The sequence below is a fragment of the Pinus tabuliformis genome, chromosome 5_1, assembly GCF_031772625.1.
Source record: "Pinus tabuliformis cultivar Carrire ecotype Pingquan chromosome 5_1, CPIR1, whole genome shotgun sequence".
Classification (NCBI taxonomy): domain Eukaryota; kingdom Viridiplantae; phylum Streptophyta; class Pinopsida; order Pinales; family Pinaceae; genus Pinus; species Pinus tabuliformis.
The window spans coordinates 905,126,379-905,144,825 of record NC_142305.1 but is presented as its reverse complement, the minus strand read 5'-3'; the positions used below and the strand labels follow the sequence as shown (position 1 = coordinate 905,144,825).

General features: G+C 40.2%; 1 pseudogene across 1 annotated transcript; it reads right to left on the bottom strand.

The window, feature by feature from the left end:
• Positions 1-985: 985 nt before the first annotated feature.
• Positions 986-4,832, bottom strand: LOC149167741 (receptor-like protein kinase FERONIA pseudogene; annotated as a pseudogene). Its single transcript, XR_016260962.1, has 2 exons — positions 4,402-4,832; positions 986-4,316 (listed from the first exon to the last, which is right to left on the bottom strand). The product of XR_016260962.1 is annotated as a receptor-like protein kinase FERONIA pseudogene (transcript).
• Positions 4,833-18,447: the final 13,615 nt, after the last annotated feature.

Sequence of the window (18,447 nt, the reverse complement as noted above, 5' to 3'; positions counted from 1 at the left end):
TATAACGGATCTGTAACTCTTAAAATTACTCTACCTAACTGATTGATTTTACCTTGAGTTATTAAGGTAGGGATATTACAACTAACGTCATGAGTGTACAATCAGTGCATTGAATTTGAAGAAAATAATCACACATGCAAGATGTATGTTTTGATTTGAGTTACATTCTCGTTCTTAAAGAAATTAGAAGTAAATATCTAATATCACATGTAACACCACACTGGATGTGAGTTTCAGTAATAGAAAAAAGTTTTCAAATCGACACCTTCAAAGTTTCAAGAAACAAATACAAAGACACATGATTATATGCATAAATGTAATGGTAGAAAAAAAAAAAGTTATATACATGGTGTGCATCTAGACATATAGAAATGAACTCTCAAATTTTCCTTTATCATAATGCTATTTTTCTATCAATATTATAATTATTTGACCATCAGTCATGGTTCTACACTAATTTGCTAGGAAGCATCTGGGAAATGTTTCCTGGAAATATCTATATAAGAAACTTCTAGGAAATTTCTCTCAGAAGTCTTCCAAGAGTTTTGACAGAGTTTCAATACCAGAAATATTTCCTCTATGGAAACACCCCAGTCAGAAGCTCTGGTTTTATAGCAAAAGTTATATACATGCTGTGCATCTAGATATATGGAAATGAACTTTCAAATTTTCCTTTTTCATAATGTTATGACTATCAGCCATGGTTCTACACTAATTTTCTAGGAAGTATCTGGGAAATGTTTGCTAGAAATCTCTATATAAGAAACTGCTAGGAAAGTTTTTCCAAAAGTCCTCCAAGAGTTTTTACAAAGTTTCAACACCAGAAATGTTTCCTCTATGGAAACACCCCAGTGAGAAGCTTTGGTTTTATGGCAAATATCGCATACTTTAAATGGAATATGCTAGAGAATTTATAAGATGAGATCTAGAATATCAGTTTTCTTATAACTTCTACTGAGAAGTTTGCATCTTGGTACAAAGAAAATGGATGTCTTATTGAAGAATAAATAACTTATTGAGCATTTCCAGGTCCCCATTAATACTAAATAGTCATTGAATTGGCTGATACAACGATAAACTGCATCGTATCGATGATGCATATAGTTTACGAACAGAACTTCAGGTCAGCAAGGCCGTCTATTTCCTAGGACAAAGAAGACTTAATCCTTCAGAGAACCTTTGATCCTTGATAAAGAAATATTCCTACTTAGAATATGAACGCCAAAGCGTTCAAACTAACTATAAAACTGTATGAGAACATTACAAATGAATCCCATCAAACTATTGTTGCGAGTGTCTTTGTACTTAAATGATAACATTAAACTGTGTGATACAAACAAATGAAATTGAAGACTTGACCCAACAATAAGGACCTCAAGAAGCCAAATATACCTGTATTTTTTTTTTTAGCTAATACTCCCAGGGGATGTAAGCCACCTGGTAAACTAGCGCCCTTTGGGATTCACTAGCTGTGAAAACACCATACTTGGTGTCACATCATCTGAGCTCTCACTTGTCATACTCTGACCTCCAATGCTAATTCCTATGCTGTGGCTGCCTGTAACATGATCTGGAGAAGCTTTTGCGCAGCTAAACTTCAGTGGTGCTTCAGCGAAGTCTGCAATGCTGTCATCGACCATTTTATTTTCAATTGCAGTTTCTTGAAGTTGCAAAGTGAACTCTAAGTTCCAAAGCACATCTCCCATAGGTGGTCTATCAATTCCTTGATCAGCAAGACACTTTTCAGCTGTCTCTGCAAACTTTTGAAGGGATTCAGGGTTTATTTTTCCTTTCAAATGAGGATCTATAATATGCTCCAAAGACCCCTTCTTCAGACAGTGCAGAGCCCATTCAGCAAGGCTTACCTGTTCTCTTGGAAGTGTTGGATTAAGAGCAGGCCGTGCACATAACACCTCAAATAACACAACTCCAAACGAATAAACATCTGACTTTTCAGTGAGCTGCTGCCGACGGAAATATTCTGGATCCAGGTATCCAAAACTGCCTTTCACTACAGTGCTCACATGAGTGTGATCCAGAGTTGGGCCAGTCTTGGAGAGGCCAAAATCTGAAACTTTTGCAACAAACTTTTCATCCAGAAGTATATTGGTGGTCTTTACATCACGGTGAATGATGGTGTGCTTTGCCCCTGTGTGGAGATAATGCAGACCGCGAGCAGCTCCAATACAGATCTCTAGTCTCTGCTTCCAGGACAAAGGAGGCATGTCACTCTTGTATAGGTGGCCTCGCAGTGTACCATAAGCCATGTAATCATAGACCAGAATCATCTCACAATTATCTTCACAGTAACCAATGAGAGACACCAAATGTCTATGGCGAAGCTTGGAAAGCAACTCTATCTCAGTCTGAAATTCATTGATACCCTGTTCAGAAAGTGGATTTCCTCTTTTCACTGCAACCTTGGTGCCTCCATCAATCTCTCCTTGATAGACTTTCCCAAAACCGCCCACACCAATCACCCGGGATTCATCGAATTCATTAGTGGCCTCTTTGATCTCTGCAAGTGTAAAGTGCCTACAGAGACCTGCCGGTGCACATGAAGCATAGCTGCCAGTGCCACTTTTCCTAGAAGCTTTACTGCCCATGGTATGGGAGTTCCCTCCATAAAAGGCCAGGGGAAGCCATCCAGAAGGCCCCTCCTCTCCAGTCATCGTTCCCCTGCGACGGCACACTAAACAGCAAAGTGCAGAAACCAAGCCTAATGCAAGAAAACCTCCTGTTACACCCCCAATTATTGGAACTTTGCTAGTAGATTTGGAAGATTTCTCTCCAGGCTTCTGCGTAGCTGCAGGTAAAGGAGGCATTGCAGGGGCCGGTGTTGGATTTGGTCCTGCAAGATTTCCTGAGCTATCATTCAGCTTAAAAATCTCCAGCCCATTTAGGATCGCATCATAGTACTGTGGCTTAGTAGATGGATCAGGATGGATAGCAACCCACAAATTTGAGCTGCTGGATTGAGGTTCAACATATACAACATAATCCTTGAACATTGGAGTGTTCTGTGCTTGGGTCGATGCTATCACATCAAATTGTGTTTCAACAGTCTGGTTATGAATGAAAATATCAAAAACTCTCTGGTTCATTTTTGTGTAAATAAGTTCACAAAAGTGGAGGCGGACTAAGTAATTAAAACCAGAATCCACTGATACCAACCAGGTCAAATTGTATTTCAGGTTAACGTCGCTCACTGGACCCATGGAACGTGCAGTACTGTAAACTTCTGGCGGTGCAATATATGGTGGCACACTGTCAGAATACAGCATACTGGTCTTGGGATCAGCAGAAATAGTTATCCCAACAGCAGCTCCAAAAATATATGGTGTATCATCATACCAAGTTCTGCTGAGATCTGAATCTTCAACTGGTGAAAGAGATTGTCCTCCTACATTCAATCTAATCATGGTCTCCAATGTGATGCTCGAGTCAATATTGTATGGTACATTCAGTCCAGCAAGCATTGGCTGCGTCATGTTGAACAGGTCAGGAATAGATACAATCTCAATCCCATTCACAAATGCATAAGATTTGTTGCCCTTCTCTGGAACAAAGGTGATGTTAAGCAGACCTGGAGAATTAGCGAAGGAAAACTCCTTAATGATGTATGCTTGGGTAAGGGCTTGAGCAGTGATCGATGCACTGAAATTCTTCAGCATGGTGTAGCCTCCGGCACGAACAGTGAAGAAGGCATCTTCAGGGGCAAGACCATTATAAGAAGATGGGTAGAAATAAAGCCTCACCCAATGCCTGCCACCCGATACTGGAAAACTGTAGGTGGATTCCCCTGTGAAAATATCTGCCGTCATGTATGGAGTCACAGAAGGAAGGCTAGGATCCTGATTACCAGCAGTAGCCTGCTGGGTATTCTTTGAAGATGGAGCAAATCTGGATCCTATGTCTCCAACCCAGGTTCTCCCATCTCCATCCTTTGCCTTCCCTGAATACCCACAGCTCAAAAGAATATCCTCTGGGCGTTGTGCAGCAACATAGGTAGAAATTTTGATGTCCAAAAGGGAGATAACAATTGTAGCACAGATGAGGAAAAAAGAGGGGTCTACAATTCTCTTCATCTTTGTTAATAAACAAGCGCAATGAATGTTCATTCTCGGTCTCTAGTAATTCAAGAAAAGATCCTAGAGACCCTCCAAGTCCTTGATTCTCAGATCTTGAAATTGATTGCTCTATATCCAGAGCTTCACATACTAAAATGAGACCTCCCTTCTATGAATATGACACCCATAAAAATTGTGAACCAGAATGATGACTTCTTCCAGTGCCCCACATTTCCCTTCTCCTTCCTGAATCATAATACCATTTTCAAAACCAAACCAACACTAATCTAAAATCTTTGTTTGACAGTCAGATTTGGGGAAAAAAGCATACCTGGAAATTACAGCTAGATTCGTGCACAGAACAAGCTGTTGAAGAGGTTGGCCATGGTCCTCTCAAACGTTTCCGCGTTCCCTACCAGAATTTGTTGTCCTTCTCCAATAATATTCTGGGGCTGTACAGGCTGTAAAGGAACGTGCAGAGAGGTATAGCTGGAGAGGTCATGGATGACGGAATCCCTACACTACATTGCATGGAATTCGGAGCAGGATCAGGGGCAGAATCCATTGAATTATATTTTTGCGTAGGATTGCACATGTAGGCCACTACCCGTGCTCTCCCATCTTTGGGTTGGCCGTTTGGTTTCATGAATTGTTTGCAAACACAAAGTTGGAGACCATGTCTATCCTGTGAATGGTGGTGATATAATCTTTCCAATCCTTGTACAAAGGAGAATCTGTACACCATGACAGACAACGCTGCTCGGCAGTTAAGAAATTTTGACTCCCACGCCTGCCAGAGCATCTGAGCATTCATTTCTCATGGATTTTAGAGGATTACGTGCCAGTAAAAGCTGGCCTTTATTGACTTTGTATATATTCATTCCGATTTTGAAGTATACGTGGGATAATATATCATTAACTTCAAAGTTCTTGACAGCGTGAAGTTTAAATTTATATTTCACTACGGAGTGTATATATATTAATAGTATATATGTTTAATAGTGTATATATATTAATAGTATATATTTTAGTAGTATGTTTAAATTATTTTAATGTTCACGAGGTTAAAGATAGTTTATGGGACAGATTGCTTTTTCATCTACTTGATGTATTAGGTTTTTTTCTGTGAAGTTTCAAAATAAATGTTTCTAGTTTTTCGACAAACCCCTTGCTAAATAAATTATCCCAAGAGCTAGTTGTCAGTGTATTTACATAACTTTCCCTCGTTAAGATTGAGATAAATCATTTATGAGATAATTAATTGGTTGAGATAGCTTAATTGATATATGCATAACTCAAACCAATTAAGCTATCCCTAAAACTTTTCTGGACAATTATCCCAAAAGCTAGTTGCCAGTATATCTGCATAACTTTCCCTTCCCTTGTTAATGTTGAGATAAATCCTTGACGAGATAATTAATTGGTTGAGATAGCTTAATTGATATCTACATAACTCAAACCAATTAAGCTATCCCTAAAACTTTTCTAGACAATCTTCTCTTGTAAAGGATTTATCTCTGTGTGGCCTTCAATGGCGATTATTATACATCAATTTGTTTTTTTTTTCTTCACATTAGGGTATTAAGTGGTCTCACAGCCCAGTTGTAATTTTATTTAAGGAGAGGCCTTATTACTAATACATATGGCTAAGGCAAAACCTATTAAGGACATAAATTTTATTCATATTTTTTCTAAATGTTCAAAATGAGACATGGTTTCTCCAATGATTTAGTTTGAGAATTTTAATCATCTTCATCATGTCCAATATATCACCCAAATCGAGGCAGGAAATTGAACCAGTGACTTCACATCAAGGAGTGTTTTAACAGAGCACCAAATTACCATCTAATCATCTCGCAGAATTGATGTCGACAATTGTGTTCTTAGTTTTAGTGATCGACCTCTAGAACAATTGATATCACTATCCTTCGATAATGTTAATATTAGCGCCCTATTCTCTTTTGGGTATTTACATCAATATTGTTCAAGAATGCTCAATGGTATTTATATACTTATGTCATTTGAATATGGTAACACAATGGTATAACTACTTATTTACTTGTGATGCATGTCATTTGGGATTAAATGATTCTTGGTTTAAATTTATTCTAAATCCTGTAATAGTTTTGTTCATTAGATATTAATTGTCTGAGCCATTAAAGACTTGTAAGATGATCTCTCCTGGTTCAATTACACTGAATCTTTTCAAGAATCATACACTATGTTTTCCCAACTGTGTTGGTGTTATAGTTTTGAATTTTTACTTACTCTACCTCTACACAGCAGTCAAATCGAATCATAATTGTGCCTAGGCTACCAATTAGACTAGCTTGGCCAAGGCGCTAGCCTAATCTCAACCGACTAAATTTTTTTTTCTTTTCTACTTCTGACCTATTTGAGTTCTCAATTGTAATAATGAGTTTGTCTTTAATAATTTGATTCCCATTCTGGCCTAACTTCTACCCCTACCCTAAAGGGTTACCCCCATTCAAGAATCATTTTCAAATTAATGATGCAGGAACAAGGGACTTTGTTAATTAATTTCTCTATATTCTTTCTATAGTTTCCATAGATTTGTTACCATACTGCCCACAAGAATTCATTTAAAGGAAAATGATGATTACCCTACTCTACAAGAAGCTACCCTCATTAGTTACAAATTTATTAATACAGTCCAAAGAAAAATTAATGATTACCATTTAGTACTCTTCCACAATAAAGTTTAGAACAAAAACTTCCATACATCATTCACTGCAAAAATCTTCAGAACTAAACAAGAAACTTGTTCTCACAGATTTACTTATCTGAAGTGCTAAGTTGTCTAGAAAATCACGAGGAAAGACCACTCCTCCCTACCAAATAAGAATGGAAATTACATCCAGTTCTCCCCTCGAACATCTCTTTTCCATAGCAGTAGATGAGACAATGACTTTAAAGGGTCAGTTCACAGACATCAAGACTTGACAGTCCAGTCTAGAACTTTCCAATTCAAGTATGTTTGGGGCTTCCACTAGCTCTCAGTCCAGCTCAAGAACCCCACAAGTAGTGTCTTGCCTTCCCTGTACAATGTCATTTTTAGGTTTCAATTATGTTCTTCTCTCCCAAGTGCGTCCATCCTTCCTCTTGCCTTCCTTCGCCCTTTCCACTTTGAGATCTTCTTTTATCTCCAGGGAAAGAGAGAAGTAATTGTCTCTCAACTGTCTGGTAAAAGAAAATCCATCTAGGGTCTTTTCCTTGTGAATTTCAAAACTCCACTTAATTTTTCAAACAAATTTAAAAATAAACTTTAGTCATTAAAATTCTCGTTAGGGATTTCCATTCAACTTATGAGTTTTCTTGGACTAATGCAATAAAAGTAAAGGAATGTAATTACACATATTTTTTTACGGTAATTAGGGGTGTTACATCTCCCCCCCCCCTTGTGCATAGCATTGTCCTCAGTGTTTACTGTTACTCCTCAAAACATATTAGGATAGTCCTCTCACATAAACCGCTCATCTTCCCAGGTGACCTCTTCTAAGCTAAAGTGCTTCCATTGCACTTTAACCTAGGTGATGGCTTGCTTCCATAACATTATTTCTCTTTGATCGAGAATACACTGAGGCTTTACCAGGAACTCTCCATCCAATTCAACCTGTTTCAGAGGCATATAACCATCATTAGTCCTAGTGATCCATTATACAAAAAAAGAAAAGAAATATGAATGCACAAGTTAGATTTTACTTGTGTTTCCTACCAACTAATGATATGTCTAGGAGCATACACATACTTTTTTAATAATGATACATGAAATACATCATGGATGTGTATATGACTATGTAATGCCAGACGATAGCTACTAGTCCAATTCTTTCCAAAATTTGGAAAGGACCACATAATTGAGGGGCTAGGTTCGCACAACCACTCCATTGCAAGGCAATTTTCTTGGGTTTAATTCGCAAATACACAAGATCCCCGACTCTAAATTCTCGATAAGTTCTCCTCTTATCTGCATAAGTCTTTGTCTATCTTAGGAGACTTTTAAATTTCACTGAAGTCTTTTCACGGTCTTCTACATTTCTGCTAACATGCCAGGTCCCAAAATTAACTTATCCTCAGGGTTATTCCAATTGGTAGGTGTTCTACACCTTCTCCCATACAATACCTCAAAATGACTCATTTTTAAGGATTCGTGATAGTTGTTGTTATATGAAAATTCAACAAGGTGGAGGTATTCTTCCCACTTGGTTGGTCATTGCATGACATACATTCTTAGCATGTCTTCAAGCACCTAGTTCACTTGTTAAGTCTATTCATTTATTTTTGGGTGGTACAAAACACTGAATTGAACTTGAGTGCCTAATCCTGCAAAAAGATCTCTCCAAAATGTTGATGTAAACTTTACGTCTCTATCAGAGATGACTACCTTAGGTATGCCATGTAGTAAGAAAACTTCCTTCATAAAAATATTAGCAATTTGAACCGTCTTATATGTAGATTGCACTGGGATAAAATGGGTTGTTTTACTTAATTTGTCTAGCATGACCATGATTGAATCATTTTGTCTCTTTGATTTAGGTAGACCTGTTATAAAATCCATTGTAATAATTTCCCATTTCCACTTAGGGTTGGGTAACGGATGAAGCAAGTCGGTTGAATGTTGGTGTTCAACTTTAACTTGCTGACATTCTAGACATTTGGCCAAGTATTATGCAATATCCTTTCACATTCTTGGCCAAACAAAATCTTTTTTTATTGCTGAGATTAATTTTTGATAATCAAGATGAGCAACATAAGGGGTCTTGTGAAATTCATCTAGAATTATTTTCCTAATAATTAATTGATTGGGCACATATATCCTTCCTCTACAGGTTAGCAAATCATCTTTATTAATATTGTATTCAGTCTGCTTTATAAAGTTGTTTGCTTGCTTAACTTGCTACCGAAAAATTTCTAATTATGGACCTTGTTTAGTAGATTATGTAATCTGATTTACAAAATTGAACTCTTCTTGATTGTAGGAAATCTCGTTTATACAATGTAACATTCAACTTAACACATCAACTACCCAGTTTTCTTTTCCTTATAAATGCTTAATATCAAAACCAAACTGGCCAAGGAAGGTAGTCCATCTTGCTTGATGGGTATTCAAATTCGGTTGTTTAAAAAAATTGGTTAGGTTGTTATGGTCTGTCATTAACACAATTTTTTCGCCTAACAAGTAGTTCCTCCAAACCTTTAGGGCTTGTATTACAATAGTTAATTCTAGATCATAAGCACAGTATTTTTTCTCATGTTCTTTTAATTTTCGCGATTTGTAAGCTATCACCTTTCATTCCTACATTAAAACTCCATATATTCCTTCTTGACACACATCCGTGCATACCATAAATTCCTTTTCTGGATCTATGATTTTTAATGTCGGGGCCATGGTTAGTAAATGCTTTAGCTATTCAAAGCTCCTGTGGCATTATGTTGTCCATTTGTAGGCCCTTCCCTTTTTCTATAAAGAAGTTATAGGATAAGCAATTTTAGAGAATCCTTTAATAAAAAATAGATAGTACCCTGCTAAACCAATGAAGTCAAGATCCTGCTTGGGTTCTAGATGGAGCTCCGGGCGAATTACCCTAGCAGGGGATACGGTTAACCTCGATTTACTGCAAACAACCGTAACCTCCCGCTGACCTTTCGTTGGCTCCCTCTGCTACTAGCTACCCTCTGCCTGCGCCCTATGCCTCCGCTTTCCGATGGTTACGGCCCCCATTTTCCAGCTACAGGATGGACGATATGGACCTCGAGATGGTCGACTATTCACCAGACCCTTACCCCGACCAACCTATTTTTTGGCACCCTAACCCTACATTGACCCTAGTTTCTCAACGCTCTTTTGTCGCTCCGTCGCCTTCAATCTCATCTCTGGTGGTTACCCTTCCCGGGTTGTCTGCATCCTCACTCCATATCGCGACCCTCTCCATCGATTCCCCAGCCCTCGATTGTCCCCCGCTCTCACCTGGGACCCTTCACCTTCTGGCCGCTTGCTCGCCCCCGTCCTTGTCTTTCGAACCTGTGCCACCTGTGGACCATATCTTTCCGAAAAACCCTACCTCTCCCCCAGGTCCCAACTTTCCTGACGAGCCTGTCCATCAATCCTCGATTTCCAGCTCCCCCTTCATTACAGTGGTGGCAACTTCTTCAGCTCCTCCATCCGGGTGTTTTGAAACCCCGATCAAGTTCGGTCCGCAGTGCAACATTTACAATGGGAGAACCTGAGCCCAACTAATCCACTGCATGACCATCCAACCGTGCCTAGAACTGGGAAAAGAAAAATAAAGTGCGTGAAGGCCTTTGGGAAATATTTCACAATCAAATTTGGGGAAGGTTTATCAATGGGGTAAGTTGCAGACATGACCGGAAAGGTTCTGGTGGGTAGGGTTCGTGGACGATCCTACTCTGCGGAGCAACTCGGGCTCTGGGTTAAATAAATATGGGGTAACATCTTCAAAGAGTTACCTAATGTGCAGATCTTTCCCTGAGGATGGTTCGCGCTCCACTTCACCCTAAAAGAGTACACAAACATGGCGCTTGCCAGGTATTGGCACATAGAAATGGCCTCGGTCTTGCTGAAATGATGGAGTCCACTCTTCGAACTGGAAAGAGAGCATATTGGGGCAGGACCCCTATGGGTAAGATTGCCTGGTTTACCTCTTCAATACTGGTCTGAAGATGTGTTTGTTCAAATTGGAAATTCCCCAGGCACCTACTTGGACTATAACAAGTCCTACATTCAGTCAAAGAATCGTACTCTGGCTTGCATCCTAGTGCACTTGGATACTCGTGAAGGGTTGGAGGAGAAAATAACCCTGCAATGACGGAAGTTCACAAGGATCCAAATCCTAGACTATGAAGAGTGCCATTTAGGTGTCGTCGGTGCCACAAAGTGGGGCATCTATACAAAGAATGCCCACTGGTAAGGAATTCTCCTGATCCTCCATTGGGCACAGATGGGGGCATGGGTAAGACTACTGCAGCAATACCTGAGCAAACTCCATCAGCAGCAATGCCTTCGATCAAGAAGATTTCCACAAATCAGCGAGCTCCCGTCAGTGCCCCCCATCCACCTTCTTCACTAATGACAAAATCAAGGGCAGTTGCTGAGGCTGCACGCTCCTCGGGTAATCCTCTTTTTTCCCACCCTGTTTTTGCATCTTCTATTGCTTGCACTACATTGCATCTACACAATGCATCTATAATGGAACAATCTTTCACTCAACCTTCCATCCCTTGTTCTCTAACCTCCCATCAACCTGTCTTTTCTACTACCTCCCCATCCTTCCCCCTAGATACCTCCTCCTTCTCCTCCCTATGCCCCATCTGATCCCCCCCACCCCTATAATCTACGTCCTCACTCTCACTCATCCAAATCTTCCCCCTCCCTCTCTGGATTGGGTCTTACCATCCCCTTGCTATCCCACAAGCCCCCTCGGAGCCACAAATATTTTCTCTCTAAAGCTATCCTTCAAGTTGGGGCTGAAGTGGTCTCTAGCAGACAATCATCTCTTGACCGGGTTCTTAGAGCTTTGAACACCCAAGGCCAACTGCCTCCATGAAGTGGCTCTTTTTCAATTGTAGGGGAATGTCTAGCTTGCCCAAAAAGCTAGCCCTCCGAAGACTATTCGAATCCGAGCCTGTTGACATCATCTTTCTTCAAGAAACCCTTGACGAGGTGGATCATATCACCCGAACCCTTTGATGAGTGCCATTATTGCAACAAGGATGTTGCAACTCTTGGGCTACCATCTTTACTTATCAACCCGGGGTTTGTACAAACTTGGAGGTGACAGTCCTATATGCACAAGTAGAAGTGAAGGTCCTTCCTGTTATCACTTGTTCATCTGGCGAGAGACCCTAGGGGTTCCAAACCAGACTTCTATAGAGTTAGAAGAAGCTTGATTCTTTGATGGAAGAAGAGCAAATATATTCTAAGAGAGCTACTCTACTGCAGTAATGAAGAAAACAACATGTAATGCTAATATCACACTATATCTTAATTAACCATTTAAACAGCTATGCTAAGCAGAATTTCTAAATCAACACTAACCTAATGCTGCTATCTAAGTTACAGAAGTAAAGAGCATCAAACTAAACTAATGAGTAAGAAAGGAAACTAAACTAAATCTGTTTTCACTTTCTTGGTTTTTTGATGATCGGATAGTGTTAGAGTCTGATTGAATAACCAAATCGAAGCTCAGAAGTGGTAGCGTTTAAATGATATGCAGAACAAAGTTCGGGAAGGAGTCAAGCGGAAAAGCAATCGAAGATCGAAATCAGCGAAGGGAGGACGTAATGAAGCAGCAGTGCATAGGAACCGTTGGATCGATCAATGAATAGTAAAAATGGAAGATGAGCAGTGGAGATCTTATCACAGGAGATTATGTGAATAGATGGACGAACAGGATGAACGGGAGATAAATGGCGGAGATCTTATCGCAGGGGATTAAGTGAATAGATTGATGAACAGGACTAACAGAAGATGAATGGCGGAGATCTTATCGCGGGAGATGAAGTCAATAGACGGATGGATCACATCAAGTCACGTGTTGACAGAAGGGTGGAAAACGTGCAGAATGATGGAGCGGGTTTTCATAGGTGGTAAGCAGTTTCTCGCGTGCCCTCAAAGTTGTAAGCGGAATTCTTAAATTTTACGCAATTAGCCTAAGTGAGTGACACATAGCATGAGAAAACCACTTTTCTCACATGCTCTTGGGGGATATCGGCCGTGCAAGAATTTGCACAAGATTGTGCGATAGCCATTGGATCATGTGGGATTGATCAACGATGGAGATTGGCCAAGCTAGTTGGCGAGCGGGTGACGCGATAGCCATTGGATCAAGCGAAATAGATCAAAGGTGGAGATGTGGAGCGTCTAAAGTCAAACGTTGAAATGAATATAGGTGGTAAGCAGTATCTCGCGTGCCCTAAGAGCTGTAAGCAGAATTCCTAAATTTTACGTGATTATCCTAAGTGAGTGACACATAGCACGGGAAAACCACTTTTCTCGCGTGGTCTCAGTTGGGTATCAGTCGTGCAATAATTCACATGAGAATACGTGATAGCCGTTGGATCATGCGGGATTGATCAACGATGGAGATCGACCAAGCTAGTTGGCAAGCAGGTGACGTGATAACCGTTAGATCAAGCAAAACAGATCGACGGTGGAGATTTGGAGCGCCTAAAGTCAAACGTTGAAATGAATATGTGACACGCGGTTAACAACGATTGGTCAGGTTTGTTATGGATTAGACGGTAAGGAGATCTATGGGTATAATCTGATTAAGACGTGATTTATTGGCTTCCGCATATATTATGCATGAAGAAAGTGCTGAAGGAAATGAGAATATGAGTGAGATCTTATTACAGAAAGATAACGATGAAATGAACCAAGTACTAAATCAAGACGACAAACTCCAAAGCTCATGTGAGAACTAGAAATCTGTGTTTTTGGGGTTGTTGAAGGGTCTCTTCCTCATGTCATGGTCCCAAGGGTAGGAGGTGAGGCCGAGACACCTGTTGACAACCTTATGGTGATCTTTTTCTACTTGCTAACCTGCTAATTGAAAGAAGGCACAAATGGAAGCAAACTAAAACATAACCAATCTACACTACACTGTTGTAATGGAAATGTAGCTACTTAAGCAAATAAACGATTAAACCATGAATCTATGCGCTACACTGCTGTGATTGAAATGCAATTGTTTAAGCAAATGAATAATTAAACCATGAATCTACGTTAGCATACATGTACAATAAAGAGGAGCCTTAGCTGCTAGGGTTGGGCCATACATTCTAGTTGATTTTCCCTTTCCTGCAGCTATCCTCTCAACCATGCATTTTCCCTCTCAAGTTGATCTCTCATTATTGCTTCTCTGTCCCTTAAGCCACTTAGATCTTTTCCCATTTCCTTAAGCTTCGTTTCAATGCCTTCTTCCTCTCTGTTTTTCTTGTCTTCTTCCTCTCGTTGTTCATTCTCATCTCCATCAGTTTCTTCCTTCATTTCTTCCTCTATTTCAGCATCATCCTCCTTCTCTTCTCCTACTTCATCATGTTCCTCTGTATTAGTTTCTTCTTCATCTATCTCATCCCCATCTAGCTCTGTATCTTATTCTTCTTGTTTTGCCTCCTCCTTGCTGATAGAAGGACTAACATCATAGGTGAGGTTTTGATGTCATCCTCTACTGGTAAGTCTCTGAAGACTGACCATGTTATAGGGATCCTGAGGTTTTGGAGGGCATCCTCAGTGAGGATCCTGATCAACCTCTGGTGAGCCATTTTTTGGGAATTCCCTTCCTTTACTTTGTTGCTAGAGTCTATGAGTGATTGCATCAAGAAATAGGGTATGCTAAGTCTTTGGTGAACTGGTGTTTCTACCCCAAATCTTAATTCTTCAAGCATCCTAAAATGGTAGCCATAAACAATGTTGTATCTACCCTCACATGAGATATATTTGATGAGTTGGTAACCTACCTCACTCCATGGGTATGGCAGGTTGTCCCTCCTTACTCCATTTTTATCCTATGTGGGTTCTTCAACTTCTAAAAAGAATTTCCTTTTTTCCACCTGACTGTCTGCTTTTTCTTCTTTTCTCCATGGAATGCCTAGGGGAAGTGTGGTGACCCTACTGATGAGCTATGGGGTGAGATCTGTAGTGAGCCCTCTAACTATAACAGTGGCATGGATACTGCTGTGTGGAGTGAGGGAATGAGAAAATTATTGAGCCACGTCATCATCGTACCCTGTGAATTTTTTGAAAAAACGCCATCCATTGGTGTCTTATAAAGATTTCAAGCACTTAGGGTTGTTGTTGTATCCTCACAGTGTTTGTGGGTTCTCTCCTATTAAACCCTCTTGTCATCTTGCTTGTGAGGCTTGAGGAGGAAATGAGAGGTTTGACACAAGAATTTTAAATTGAAGAGAAAACAGAGTTTCTTGTGTATGTAATTCACCTCCCACAGTTGTTATATCCACTAGCTTTTAGAGCATTTCTAGTTTATTTGCTTGTAAATGGGGATGTATTTTCAGATCCTACCTCTTTAGAATGGTGGCAGTGGACAATTCTCGTGATATTCCCTCTTAAACCCCTCTTTGCCTATCCTGTAGACTGCCTCTATGTATCCTGTATACTATTCCTGTAGGAATTCTTGTGCATGCTCTTGTATAAATTCTCTTGCAAAACAATGGATCCCTGCTTCCGGTGGGTGGACAGAGTTATGAGATCGACTTGAGTGAGGGAGTTTCAAGGAGGTGGAATGCACGAATGCATGCAAACGATGTTTTGTTTCCCTTTATGGCTTTTCGAGGTGAGGTTCCTCGTAATCAGCTCCCACCTTGTAGATCCATAGTTAACCACTTCTTGTCCTACTCCTCCTCTGCCTTTGAGTCGACTGCAGCGACGTGTGAGAGGACACATGGTTTTGTATGTGATGACTGAAAAAAGGTGGCCAAGTTAACTGGCCACCTTTTCACTTATAAACCAACTACCTCGTAACCTTTACAACTTTTGATCAAATGATGCATATGAGTGAGTGAGCGGGATACTTACCTATGGTCTTGATGCCATGCTGCAGTTGTCGAGGATCAGAGGTGATGCGTTGTTTATTTGTTGTATGGTCATTCTTCTTCCTCCTCTATTGTCTGTTGTCTGCTATCCACTGTCTGTTGTCTGGAGCTCCTGGATCATCCTAGTGAAGACCTGTAGCTGATGATTGATATTTTGTGGGATAGGTTGCTACAGGATTTCCTACAGGATCATCCTGCAGGTTTTCAGGGGATCCTGTAGAAAACACAGTCTACGCATAAATTGAAGCAGTGGAGTGGAAAACGATAGAAATGATGGAGTGATGCATGGTAAGTAGTGGAGGAGATGGTGGTGAGCCCCAGTATTGTAGCAATAATGCTGCAACTCCTGGAACTCCCTTCTTTAATTTTATCAACCCGGTAGTTCGTAACAAACTTGGAAGCTACGGTGCTGTATGCAAAAGTACTAGCTCTTGCCGCAGCTGTCACTTGATCAGCTGGCACAAGTCCGCTAGGAGCTTAAGCCAACTTCTATGAGCTCTCAGAAGAAGCTTTTTAACTGATGGATGAAAGCTAACTCAAAGGAGGCTAATCTACTTGCAGAAAGAAACTGAAAGCGGAAAGGAAATGCAAACCCTAGAAAACCCTAGTTTTACCAGCTAGCCCTACTGATGCGAAAAAGAGGATGCAAGCTACTGAAAGAGATGCCATTGATTTCTAGGAAGGTAAAATGCATGTGTCTAAGTTATCACTATCTGAAGAAAACATCTTTTTGTATTTTTGAATAAGTTGTTAGAATTATCATGCATGTGCTTTTAACTGTTTTTTACTGTGCATAGGTGGATTGGCGAGAGGAAATGCTTGGAGGAGTTCGGGAAGGTTCAGAGAGGGCCTAACGGGTCCCTAACACCATTCCAGAGAGTTTCACAGAGTTTGGCTACCAAGAAACCTCATTCGTGAGCTTCTACAGGAAGTCTGCAAGGGTTCTACAGGATGTTCAGGAATTTCTACAACATGTTCTGTAATTTTCTATAGGATGTTCCGAAAACTGGATTTTGGAGAGTTGATGGAGGAAAAATGGTGGAGGAATGAGTATGGAGGTGAAATAGGGGTGTAGGGGAGTTCAAGACTTGGAGGATGGAGTTGAGGAGTGGCGCAGATGGTGAGATTTGTTCAAGGAGGGATGAAACGATGTTGCACAAGAAGATGAGAATCATGGCAAAGTAAGTGAATGAGGAGATGTGAGGTAAGGGTTCTAAGTGAAGGATGAAGCAGGTAGGTTAGATGGAGTATGGGCAGATAAAGAAGGGTAACAGGTACTCTGCAAGTGGTTTTTCAAACTGAACAAACAAACACTTATAAAACCTATGACCTAGTTACTTTACTCTATTCTGACCTAAGTAACAGCAAAAGGAAATGAGCAGCAGTTTATTCGAAATGAAATGCGTGAAATAACTTATGCAACTAAGCAATCATCAACTGAAGCATTTAAACACTACTAATATCAGCATCTACAAATGAGGATTCCAACACTAAAAATTGCATGACAAAGCAAAACAACGTTTTTGTTGGCAGCAATGTCACCTTTGTCCCAACTCACGATCCCACTGAGGGAGAGGTGAAATCAGAGGTGCTTGATGGCCTTTTTCTGGAGATATTCCCTATTACTAATCTATCAACTAAATCTGAACATGAAAAGCTACTTTAACCATAAAAAGCAACCTAAATAACAAACCAAGATTTAAATCTAAGTAGCAGATTTTATTCTAAGAACGCAGCAAAAACACATAAAGGTAAACAAAGGAGGTATTGGGCACTTGAGATGGGCCCAACCCCAAGAGCTACAGCCTCCTAAGAGAGATTTAGAGCTGGTGCAAATCTAGATTCATCTTTATTGAGCAAGAAAAGAAGAGTTACATCAAAAACTGTCCACAGGGGAAAGCTTGAAAATGTGTTGAAATGCAAAGCTAATCTACTGACTAAAATCGAACCACAAACTAGCTAACTTCTGCCTACGAAGTGACTAACTACTGGCTAACCAAAATGAGGCCCTAAGCCTTCTTATTTATACAAATTGAGGACCCCAACAGCCCTCCTAAACTTTAGGAACTCGGCTGCCAAAACTTGTAGTTAACAACACCTTTACTAGCACTTGCTCGGCTGCCCTTGTGATAATTGATTTGGTGGCCCTTGAACTCCGAGCTGATGGTGTAGAATTCGAGGTAAGGGCCCATAAATGAAGGGGACACCTTCCTACAAATCCTCTCCGTTGTTCTCCCACGAATTTGGCTGCCAAGTGCTCATTAAAACCTTTGATTTTGTCTCCAAATTGACCAAAAAGACTACACAAAGAACACATTAGACTTGTTGGCATAATGACTAACCCAATTCACTCTATTAGCATAAATATAATAAAAAACATGCAATAAACTAATGATAATGGTGGATTAATTCGAAGTAGAAGGTTGAATGAGCCCATATAATTATCCATTTTTGGGGCTCATCAGATGGATATGTGTGAGGTAGGGTTTCCTTTGGATCCTCTTTTTTCTCCTTGATTGTCTTTCTCGTCCACCTGCAAATAACAATTACATCTTTTTATCTCTTTTTTTTTTCTTTTTTTTTTTTGAAAAACACCTAGGCTGCCTCAGAGAGGTTTTCACCCTAGATTTTTGCCCTAGCCGCCTCAAGGAAGGTTTTCACCCAGGGATCTTCTTATTCTTTTTTTTTTTTCTCACCCTTGGGCTGCCTCATGAGGTTTTCAACCCAAAGATGGGACTCAAGCGCCTCATGGAGGTTTTCACCTGAGTCCTTATTCTTTTTTATT